We start from the raw sequence: 12,246 nt of genomic DNA, 5'->3' as shown, positions 1-12,246 counted from the left end.
ATTTTAAATAACAAAATATTTAACATAACTAGATTTTAAATATTTAAAATAAAGAAATTATGTAATAAATTTAAAAAAAATGTGAAGTAGACAAATAATTATAACATAATATTGAAATTAATAATAATTTAATATTTTTACATAATATTGTATAGAACTAATTTCACTTATATCAAGTATTAATTCGAGAAAATAACTTTCAGAAAAATTAAAATTTTCTAATAATAATTTTACTCTTAATCTGTATTTATTATATACGTATATATATACTAAAACTAATATTATTGTATTTCAATAATTATTTTTTGTTTTCTGTGTAAATGTATTTTCAATGATTATGTATCAATTTATTTTGTTTTGTTATTTAATAGAAAACTTTCAATAATTATTAGAGATTAAACACTGTTATTGAATTTATTAAATTTAATTTATTGTTCTTGTTTTATTTATTGTTTTTTGTTATAACTTATTGATTAATTAATACTTATTAGAGATTAAACTATTATTTAAGATTATACTATTTATTCACTAAATTAATATATTTTTAGTACTTATTTTATTTTTTTGTAATTATTGTTTTTTTTCATTATTAATATATTTTCAATAAATGTACATTGCATTCTATAAATTTTCAATAATTATTGGAGATTAAACTATTGTTATTTATTGAAGATAAGACTATTAAGTTAGCTGAAATTATGAGTGTTCATGAGTTGGGTCGGTCCGATTGTAGGCTATTTGGCTAACCAAATTGACCTGGTCAAGTTGGGGAGTTGGTCAGCAGAAATTGATTGACATTTTGTGAAAACCGACCCACTCAAGTTGTATCGGTTTGGGTCGGCTTTCACAAATAGGTCAGTCGGTTCAAAAGATTTAAACTTAAAAATTTAATTTAATTTTAAAATTTATAGTGCAATTATTAAAAAACTTAAAAATTAGATTTATGAAATAAAACATTTTAGAATAAGAAATATGGGAAATTTCTCACTTTTCATATTAAAATTATATTTAAAATATAAAGTATTAATATATATCCATGGTTAGGTCGTTTGATTTTGGTCGGTTTGCAAATGGCCAAAGTATAACTAATCAAACTTAGTCGAATTGGGAATTTTTTGTACCAAAGCCGACATAAAATACTAGAAAACCAACCAACTCGGGTCAAGTTGATCGGGTTGGTTGGTTTCATAAGTTTGATGAACAAACCTAACCAAAATTAATTATTGTTATTTTTGTATTAAAAATTTATTAAAAGTAGTATATAAAACATGAGTAATTATTAATTATTTAAAAAGTTAAAAATATAAAATAATTGTATACTCTTATGTATTTCTATTAGGGTCATTTACTAGAATACCCATATTGTTTTACATATTTACTTAAACCTACCTTATAGTTTCATTTTACTAAAACATCCTATATATTTCACAACTTATTTACTTAATCAACCTTTCATTATGGAGTGTTTGTTTTGCCATTAGGCCCATGACTTTTTATTCCAAAAATACCCTTAACACTTTTTTATATAGAAAACAAAATTTGCCAAATATGGTTAATAAAGCGGTTGTTCGTGTCTTATTAAGGTTAAAATTGGTATTTTATTTCTATTTTCTTTTGATTAAATTTATTTAAATGAACATTAGTGTCAACACTATCATTTTCCACACTTATCTAATGGAAGATTGATTAAATCTATCGAAAATTATAAGTGGTGTTTTAGTAAAATGCTAACTATAGGGTAAATTTTAGTAAATCCATGAAACTATAAGGGTATTTTAGTAAATGACCTTTTCTATTATTTATCTTTCACTTAAAAAATCCCGTTCATCGCATGGGTCCCTGCTAGTAATATATATTAGAACAAAGCGGTCAAGAAATATTCTCCTTTATTTGATTTTTTTTTGTTTTTTAATCCATGTCATTTTTTAAACAACCAATGAGATGCACTTCCCCAACAACCTAAATAATCTCTTCTCCTAAAATTTATCCAAAACTACCTAAATAATCTAATTTAGTAGAGAGTTTCTCTCTTAAATTATCTCTAATTCCTATTTATCCTCTCCCATACTTTTTATCTGTATCTATCCAAAGAAAATTTGGATTAAAAATTTAATAATTATTTAAATATTCAAACAAAATTATATAACAACTTTAAAATATTTATTAAAAACCAAAAAATTATTTTATATTTTTACAAAATATATCATGAAATTATATACTAACAATTTAAATTGTGTTTTTCGGGTTATCAATTTTAAATGTTTTTCAAATATTTAATAATATGTAATAGCTTTAAATAAAAAAATTCAAATAAGAAAATATTTTAAATATTTTATAGATTATTTAAAATACTTATCATCACTAGATTTTAAGTAGTTAAAATAATGAAATTATGTAATTAATTTAAAAAATTTCTTCAAGGTAGAAAAATAGTCATAACATAATATTGAAATTTATAATAATGTAATATATTACAAAATTAATAATGAAATTATGTAATAATTGTATAAATTATGATTTTATGGATAATTAAATTCAATAAACAATAAATATTTTAAAAATTAAATATTTTCAAATTAATTAGGTATTTAAATAACTAAATATTTTAAATAGTTAAAATAAAGAATTTATGCAAAAAATCTGAAAAGTAGAAATTTAATTATAACATAATATTGAAATTAATAATACTTTAATATTTTTACATAATATTGTAAATAACTAATTTCACTTATATTTAGTAATAATTCGAGAAAATAACTTTCAAAAAAATTACTATTTATTAATAATAATTTTAAACTCTTAATCTATATATATTAAAATAAAGCAGTCAAGATATTTTCTCCTTTTTTTGAGTTATTTATTTTTTCTATTCCATGTCATTTTCAAAACAACCAATGAGATGCATTTTCCCAATAACCTAAATAATCTCTTCTCCTAAACTATCTCTCCCACTTTCTTCAAAATTATCTCTAATTCCTATTTATCTCCAAAATTATCTCTAATTTAGTAGAGATTTTCTCTCCTAAATTATCTCTAATTCCTATTTATCCTCTCCCCTATTTTGTCTATATCTATCTAAAGAAAGTTTTGTAATTATTGTATTATTTTCATTATCAATATATTTTCAACAATTATGTATTTTTTCTATAAATTTTCAATAATTATTGGAGATTACACTATTCTTATTTATCAAAGATGAGACTATTAATTTAGTTGAAATTATGAGTATTCATGAGTTGGTTCGGTTCGGTTGTAGGCTATTTGGGAAACCAAATTGACTTGGTTAGGTTGGGGAGTTAGTCAGCTGAAACTGATTGACCTTTTGTGAAATCCAACCCACTCAAGTTGTATCGGTTTGAGTTGATTTTTTGGTTTGGTCAGTTGGTTCAAAAGATTTAAACTTAAAAATTATATTTAATTTTGGAAATTATAGTGAAATTATTAAAAAAAAATTAAAAAAATTAGATTTATGATATAAAACATTTTAAACTAAGAAATATGGGAGATTTCTCACTTTTCCATATTAAGAATTATATTTAAAATATAAAATATTATTATATATCAATGGTTAGGTCGTTCGATTTTGGTCGGTTTACAAATGGCCAAAGGGAAACTAATCCAACTTGGTCTAATTGGGAAAATTTTAAACCAAAGCCGACCTAAAATACTACAAAACCGAACAACTAAAGTCGAGTTGATCAGGTTGGTCAGTTTCATTAGTTTGATGAATAAACCTAAACGAAATTAATTATCATTATTTTTGTATTATGAAAAATTATTAAAAATAGTATATAAAATATTAATAATTATTAATTATTTAAAAATTTGAAAATATAAAACAATTGTATACTCTTATGTGTTTCTATTTAGGTCATTTATTAGAGCACACCTTTAGGGATGGGAATTTTCCCCATCCCCGACGAGGACCCGACTTCCTCGACTCGATGGGGCTGGGGATCGGGATTGTTTTGGTGGGGATGAGGATTAATAGGAATCCCTAGTCATGGTCGGGTATGGGGATTAAGACCCTCGCATCGCCCCGACCCCAATTATCTATATAAAATATTATTTATATTAAATATACTATTATATTATTTATATTATATATATATATATATATATATATATATATATATATCAAAACACATTTAAAACATTATTTATAATTTAAAATTTTTATTTATTTTAAATAAATTTATTTTAAAAAATACTATTATCTAAAAACATATTGGGGATTCGGGTCCCCACAGGGAACCCATCCCGTCGGGGATCAGGAATGGGGGTTAATTTTAGAATCGAGGTCAGGGACAGGGAATATGATCCCCACCCCGAATCCACCCCATTGCCATTCCTACACCTTACCGTTTTACATATTTACTTAAACCTACCTTATAGTTTCATTTTACTAAAACATCTCATATATTTTACAACTTATTTTCTTAATCAACCTTTCATTAAGGAGTGTTTGTTTTGCCATTAGACCCATGATTTTTTATTCCAAAAATTCCCTCAACACTTTTTTGTATAAAAAAAAGTTGACCAAATATAGCCAATAGAGTGGTTGCCCGTGTCTTATTAAGGGCAAAAATGGTATTTTATTTTCTTTTGATTAAATTTATTTAAATGAACATTAAGGTCAACACTGCCATTTTCCACTATCATCTAATGGAAGATTAATTAAATCCATTGCAAATTATAATTGGTGTTTTAGTAAAATGCTAACTATAGGGTAGATTTTAGTAAATCCATGAAACTATAACAGGTATTTTAATAAATGACTCTTTCTATTATTTAACTTTTGCTTAATAAATCTCATGCATCGCACGAGTCCCCGCTAGTATATATTAAAACAAAGCGATCAAGAAATTTTCTCCTTTTGTTGAATTTTTTATTTTTTTATTCCATGTCATTTTTGAAACAACCAATGAGATGCACTTTTCCAATAACCTAAATAATCTCTTCTCCTAAAATTTCTCTTAAACTATCTTTCCCACTTTCTCCAAAATTATCTCTAATTCCTATTTATCTCCAAAATTATATCTAATTTAGTAGAGTTTCTATCTTAATCTCTATTCCTATTTATCCTCCCCCCTACATTTTATCTATATCTATCTAAAGAAAGTTTTGATAAAAAAATTTAAGAATTATTTAAATATTCTAACAAAATTATATAATAACTTTAAAATATTTATTCGAAACACAAAAAACAATTTTATATTTTAACAAAGTATATCACGAAATTATGTACTAACAATTTAAATTATATTTTTCTGGATTATCAATTTAAATGTTTTCAAATATTTAATAATATGTAATAGCTTTAAATAAATAAAATTCAAATAACAAAAAAATTAAATATTTTATATATTATTTAAATATTTAAGTAACTAAATATTTATCAAATTAGTTTTTAAATAGTTAAATAACGAATTTATGTAATAAATTAAAAAATCTTCAAAGTAAAAAAATAATTGTAACATAATATTGAAAATAATAATAATTTAATATATTACAATATTAATAATGAAATTATATAATAATAGTATAATTATGATTTTATGGATAATTAAATTCAATAAATAATTAATATTTTAAAATTTAAATATTATACAAATTATTTAAGTATTTAAATAACTAAATATTTTAAATAGCAAAATATTTAACATAACTAGATCTTAAATAGTTAAAATAAAGAAATTATGTAATAAATTAAAAAATTCTGAAAAGTTGAAAAATAATTATAACAATATTGAAATTAATAATAATTTAATATTTTTAAATAATATTTTAAATAATAGTTTAAATAATAGTTTAACTTATATAAAATAATAATACGAGAAAATAACTTTCAAAAAAATTAATATTTATTAATAATAATTTTAAACTCTTAATCTATATTTATTATATATACTAAAATTAATATTTATGGTATTTCGGTAATTTTTTATTGTTTTTTGTGATAAATGTATTTTCAATGATTTTGTATAAATTTATTTTTTGTTATTTAACAGAAAATTTTCAATAATTATTGAAGATTAAACTACTATTATTGAAAAATTTAAATAGAATATATTGTACTTATTGTATTTATTATATTTTTGTTATAGCTTATTGATTAATATTTATTAGAGATTATCATTATATTTTCAATAATTTTGTATTTTCGCTATAATTTTTCAATAATTAATCGAGATTAAACTATTGTTATTTATTAGAGATGAGACTATTAATTTAGTTGAAATTATGAGTGTTCATTAGTTGGTTCGGTTCATTCGTAGGCTATTTAGCCAACCAAATTGACTTGGTCAGGTTAGGGAGTTGGTCAATTGAAACTGACTGACCTTTTGTGAAAACCGACCCTCTGAAGTTGTATCGGTTTGGGTCAATTTTTTGGTTTGGTTAGTTAGTTCAAAAGATTTAAACTTAAAAGTTAAATTTAATTTTAAAAATCATAGTGCAATTATTAAAAAACAAATTTAAAAATTAGATTTATGATATAAAACATTTTAGACTAGAAAATATGGGAAATTTCCCATTTTCCATATTAAAAATATAAAACATTAATATGTATCCATGGTTAGGTCGTTCGATTTTGGTTGGTTTACAAATGGCCAAAGTGAAACTGATCTAAATTGGTCGATTTGGGAAATTTTTGAACCAAAACCAACCTAAAATACTAGAAGACTGACTAACTTGGGTTGAGTTGATTGGATTGGTCGGTTTCATCAGTTTGATGAATAAACTTAGCTGAAATTAATTATTGTTATTTTTGTATTGTAAATAAAATTATTAAAAGTAGTATATAAAATATGAATAGTTATTAATTATTTAAAAAGTTAAAAATATAAAACAATTGTATACTCTTATGAGTTCACATCTGCACCCTACAAGGGGGTGCCCCACAACGTCCCATAGCATATCCCTGTCGTTTATTGGGAACATCTCACGATGATGACATCATCAGTTCTAGTATTATCATCTGGAGATGTTCCCAATACACGGTGGAGATGTGCTGTGGAACTTTATGGGGTGCCCCCTTGTGGGGTGTAGATGTGAACTCTACTCTTATGTGTTTCTATTAGGGTCGTTTACTAAAACACACTTATAGTTTTACATATTTACTTAAACCTACCTTATAGTTTTCATTTTACTAAAACATCCCAAATATAGCCAATATGGTTGTTCATGTGCTATTAAGGAGTGATTGTTTTGCCATTAGGCCCCATGATTTTTTATTTCAAAAATATCCTTAACACTTTTTTGTACATAAAACAAAATTGACCAAATATAGCCAATATAGCCAAAAATATCCTTAAGGGCAAAAATGATATTTTAATTTTTATTTTCTTTTGATTAAATTTATTTAAATGAGCATTAGGGTCAACACTATCATTTTCCACTATCATCTAATGGAAGATTGATTAAATCCATTGCAAATTATAAGTGGTGTTTTAGTAAAATGTTAACTATATGGTAGATTTTAGTAAATGCATCAAACTATAAGGGTATTTTAGTAAATGACCCTTTCTATTATTTAGCTTTCGCTTAATAAATCCTATGCATCGCACAGGTCACCTCTAGTATGTATTTATTATATAATTATATATACTAAAATTAATATTTATTGTATTTCAGTAATTATTTATTGTTTTCTGTGATAAATGTGTTTTCAATGATTATGTATAAATTTATTTGTTTTGTTATTTAATAGAAAACTTTCAATAATTATTGGAGATTAAACTACTATTATTGAATTTTTAAATTTAATTTATTGTAATTATTGTATTTATTGTATTTTTGTTATAACTTATTGATTAAGTAATATTTATTAGAGATTAAACTATTATTTGAGATTATACTATTTACTGACTAAGTTAATATACTTTTAGTACTTATTGTGTAATTATTATAATTATTCTATTTTTTCATTAGTATATTTTCAACAATTATGTATTTTCACTATAAATTTTCAATAATTATTGAAGATTAAACTATTATTATTTATCGGAGATAAGACTTTTAATTTAGCTAAAATCATGAGTGTTCATAATTTGGTTTGGTCTAGCCATAGGCTATTTGGCCAACCAAATGGACATGGTCAAGTTGGGGAGTTGGTCAGCTGAAATTGACTGGCCTTTTGTGAAAATAGACTCACTCAAGTTGTATGGGTTGGGTCATTTTTCACAAAAGGTCAGTTGGTTTAAAATATTTAAACTTAAAATTAAATTAAATTTTAAAAATTATAGTGCAAGTATTAAAAAATAAATTTAAAAATTATATTTATAAAATAAAACATTTTAAACTAAGGAATATGGGAAATTTCTCACTTTTTCATATTAAAATTATATTTAAAATATAAAAATATTAATATATATATCCATGGTTAGGTCATTCAATTTTACAAATGGCAAAAGTGAAATTGATCCAACTTGGTCGAATTGGGTATTTTTTGAACCAAAGAAGACATAAAATACTACAAAACTGACCAACTTGGGTTGAGTTGATCGGGTTGGTCGGTTAATAAGTTTGATGAATAAACGTAACTGAAATTAATTATTGTTATTTTTGTATTATAAAAAAATATTAAAAGTAGTATATAAAATATGAATAATTATTAGTTATTTAAAAAGTTGAAAATATAAAATAATTATATACTCTTATGTGTTTCTATCAAGGTTTTCAAGCCGTTGTTGACCCATACGGTTGAAACGTTCGGCTCGGGAATTGTCTAGGCAACCAGTTCCGTTTTACCCAAAACCCAATTTTGGTAAAAAATCGTTGAAAAAGTCAACAAACTGTTGACTTGGGCGGTCGACCCGTTCAACGGTTTTTGACCATTTTTATTTTTAATTATTTTTAAACCTACCTTGTAGTTTTCATTTTAATAAAACATCCCATATATCTTACAACTTATTTACTTAATCAACCTATCACTAAGGAGTGTTTTTTTTTGCCATTAGGCTCATGATTTTTTATTCCAAAAGTACCCTTAACACTTTTTATACAGAAAACAAAATTGGCAAAATATAGCGAATAGAGTGGTTGCCCGTGTCTTATTAAGGGAAAAAATGGTATTTTTATTTCTATTTTATTATGATTAAATTTATTTAAATGAGCATTATGATCAAAATTTTCATTTTCCACTATCATCTAATGGAAGATTGATTAAATCTATTGAAAATTATAAGTGGTCTTTTAGTAAAATGCTAACTATAGGGTAGATTTTAATAAATGACCCTTTCTATTATTTATCTTTCGCTTAATAAATCTAGTGCATCACACGGGTCCCTGCTAGTTTAAATATTATAACAACATTATATACTAACTTTAAAATGTTTATACAAAACACAAAAATTAATTATAATAAATGAAATAGTATTCATATTATTAATAATTCTATATTTTTAGAAAATTCATTATGAAATTAAACAATATAAATTATAATTTTATGAATTATTCAATTTAAAATTTATTCAAATAATAAAAATTTAACATTAAAAATAAAGCATTATTTAAATATTTCAATAACTAAATCTCTTAAATAACAAAACATTAAAAATAGCTAAAAAATTATATAACAAAATATATTAAAATTATGTAATAACATTAAAATAAATAAAATTAAAATAATTAAAATTTCTAAATATTTTAAATAATATTTAAATATTTAAATAACAAAATATTTAACATGGCTAATTTTTAAATAGTTAAAATAATGAAATTACGTAACACATTTAAAAATTTTCTTAAAAGTAGAAAAATAATTATAATATATTTCATAGTATTCATATTAATAATAATTTAATATTTTAAAAAATTAATAATGAATTGTGTAATAATAGTACTAATTATAATTTTATGGATTAATAAATGCAATAAATAATTAATATTTTAAAATTTTAAATAAAAATATTATTTAAATAGCTAGATCATGTTGTAAATAACTAATTTCATTATTTAACAAAAAAATGTCAATAATTATTGGAAATTAGACAACCATTACTTAACTTTTGAACTTTAATCTATCATATTTATTGTATTTTTATAAATGTATTTTTATTAATTATGTACTTTTATAATTTATTGATAAATATTTATTAAGGATTAAATTTTTATTTGAGAACACACTATTTATTAACTAATTTAATATATTTCCAGTAGTTATTATATTTTTATTAGATATCTATTGTAGTTTCATTATAAATTAGTTTCAATAGTTTTGTATTTTTATATAAATTTTCAATAATTATTGGAGATTAAACTATTGTTATTTATTAGATAGTAGACTATCAATTTAGCTGAAATTACGATGTTCAAGGATTGGTTCAATTCGGTTATAGGTTGTTTTGCCAACCAAATCGGCCTAGTTAGGTTAGGAGTTTGTCACTCGAAACCAAATGACAATTAATGAAAACCCACCAACTGGGGTTATATCAATTTGGGTCTATTTGTTCAAAAGATTTAAACTTAAATAGTAAATTTAAATCTAATAAATTATAGAGGTATTATTAAAAACTAAATTTATGATACAAAATATTTTTTACTAAGAAATATGAGAATCTTCCCACTTTCCCATATTAAAAATTTATATTTAAAATATAAAATATATATATCTATGGTTAGGTCGGTTTACAAATGATCAAACCGATACTAACTTAACTTGGTCGGATTGGAAAATTGCTAAACTAAAACTGATCAGAAATACTAGAAAATTGACCAATTTGGGTTGAGTTTGATCGGATTTATTATTAAAAAGTTAAAAATATAAAACTATCGTTTAACTTTCGCTTAACAGAGCCCATGCATCTCATGGTCCCTGCTAGCCTAAAAGTTAAAAATATAAAACTATTGTTTAACTTTCGCTTAACACAGTCAACATCAACATGCCTCTCCTTGTTCCTCTAAGCCATTAGGAACTTATCAACATTAAGCCATTAGGAACTTATCAACATCAACATCAACATGCTCCCGGCTGGGGGTATCCACATATCCTTTCATTTTAGGTTTCAAATTTAAACAAAATAACTCTATTTTAAACTGAAATTCGCATCTCTCCATTAATGTCTCTTAATGGAAATTTTGAGAAGAAATGCAACATTTCTCACGTGTGACAATGGGTCTATTTATACTCATAATCATGTCAGTCATTGCGGGCAAGGTTTTTCTGAGTCCGGTTCTTAGGTCGAACAGTCTGGTCATTTGGTCCAAATGAACAGCCCGTTTTAACAGAAAAAAATATATTAAAGAACCCAAAAACAGCTAAAAATCATTTATGAATCAAATGGTTTGATGGTCTGATTGCTCGGGTCAGCGATTTGCTGACCAAATCAACGACTTTTTACCAAAAAGCAGTTTTGTGGTTAAATGAAAACAGTCAGGTGATCAGTTCTCGGTTTTTCTAGTCCGATCATCCGGTATAGTTTTCAAGACATTGATTGCAGATATTTAAATTTAAAATGGAATGGTTATAAAAGGATATGTGGATAACCCCCGGGTCCCGGGTCCTTCCTCCCCTCCCCTCCCCTCAAAAAAAGAAAAAAAAAAATGAAAGTCCAATCAAAATGTTATAGACTGCTCTCTTACTCTCGAACGGCCATCCACTTTGTTCCTAAAATTAAAAAAATTGTTTATTTTTTCTTTCGATAAAAGTTGTAACAAATCCAAACCTTGCCATTACAAATTTCTATAAAATAATTGACTTAATATTAGGTTGAGCTTTGGTTAAAAATTAAATAGAATTATTCAAATCCGTTACATGGGAATTGTATTCATTATAATATTGTATATGTATAATATTATATTATTAATATTAAGTCTTAATAATATATATTATATTGTATATGTAACAAAATTAGTAAAATTGGTTTTTATGTTAATAAAATTAAAACCAAATTTTTTGGTTTGGTTTTTCGCTTTTTAACCAAATAATGCTCACCTTTACTTAATATCAATGTTTTTAAACCACCGTTAATATGAAGTGCTAAACTGTTCAATCCGAAAAACCGGTCATCAATCCGGTTCTATTTACCTCGCTCCTAACCTGGTGTTATAACAAAAACTGTTGAAAAAGTCAACAAACCATTGACATGGCCTCAATGGCCTCAACTTGGATAACAATTTGTGGGTTAAAAATGAATATGTTGATACACTAAAACTTCTTTGTTTTTCATGCTAACTAGTTCACTGCCTGATTTGCTTATCTGAATAACTGCCTAAAGGAGATCTCCGTATCCAAGAATGCATACA

The sequence above is a fragment of the Nelumbo lutea genome, chromosome 5, assembly GCF_056320005.1.
Source record: "Nelumbo lutea isolate HS-2025 chromosome 5, American lotus-T2T, whole genome shotgun sequence".
Lineage (NCBI taxonomy): Eukaryota > Viridiplantae > Streptophyta > Magnoliopsida > Proteales > Nelumbonaceae > Nelumbo > Nelumbo lutea.
This window is presented reverse-complemented; position numbering follows the sequence as displayed.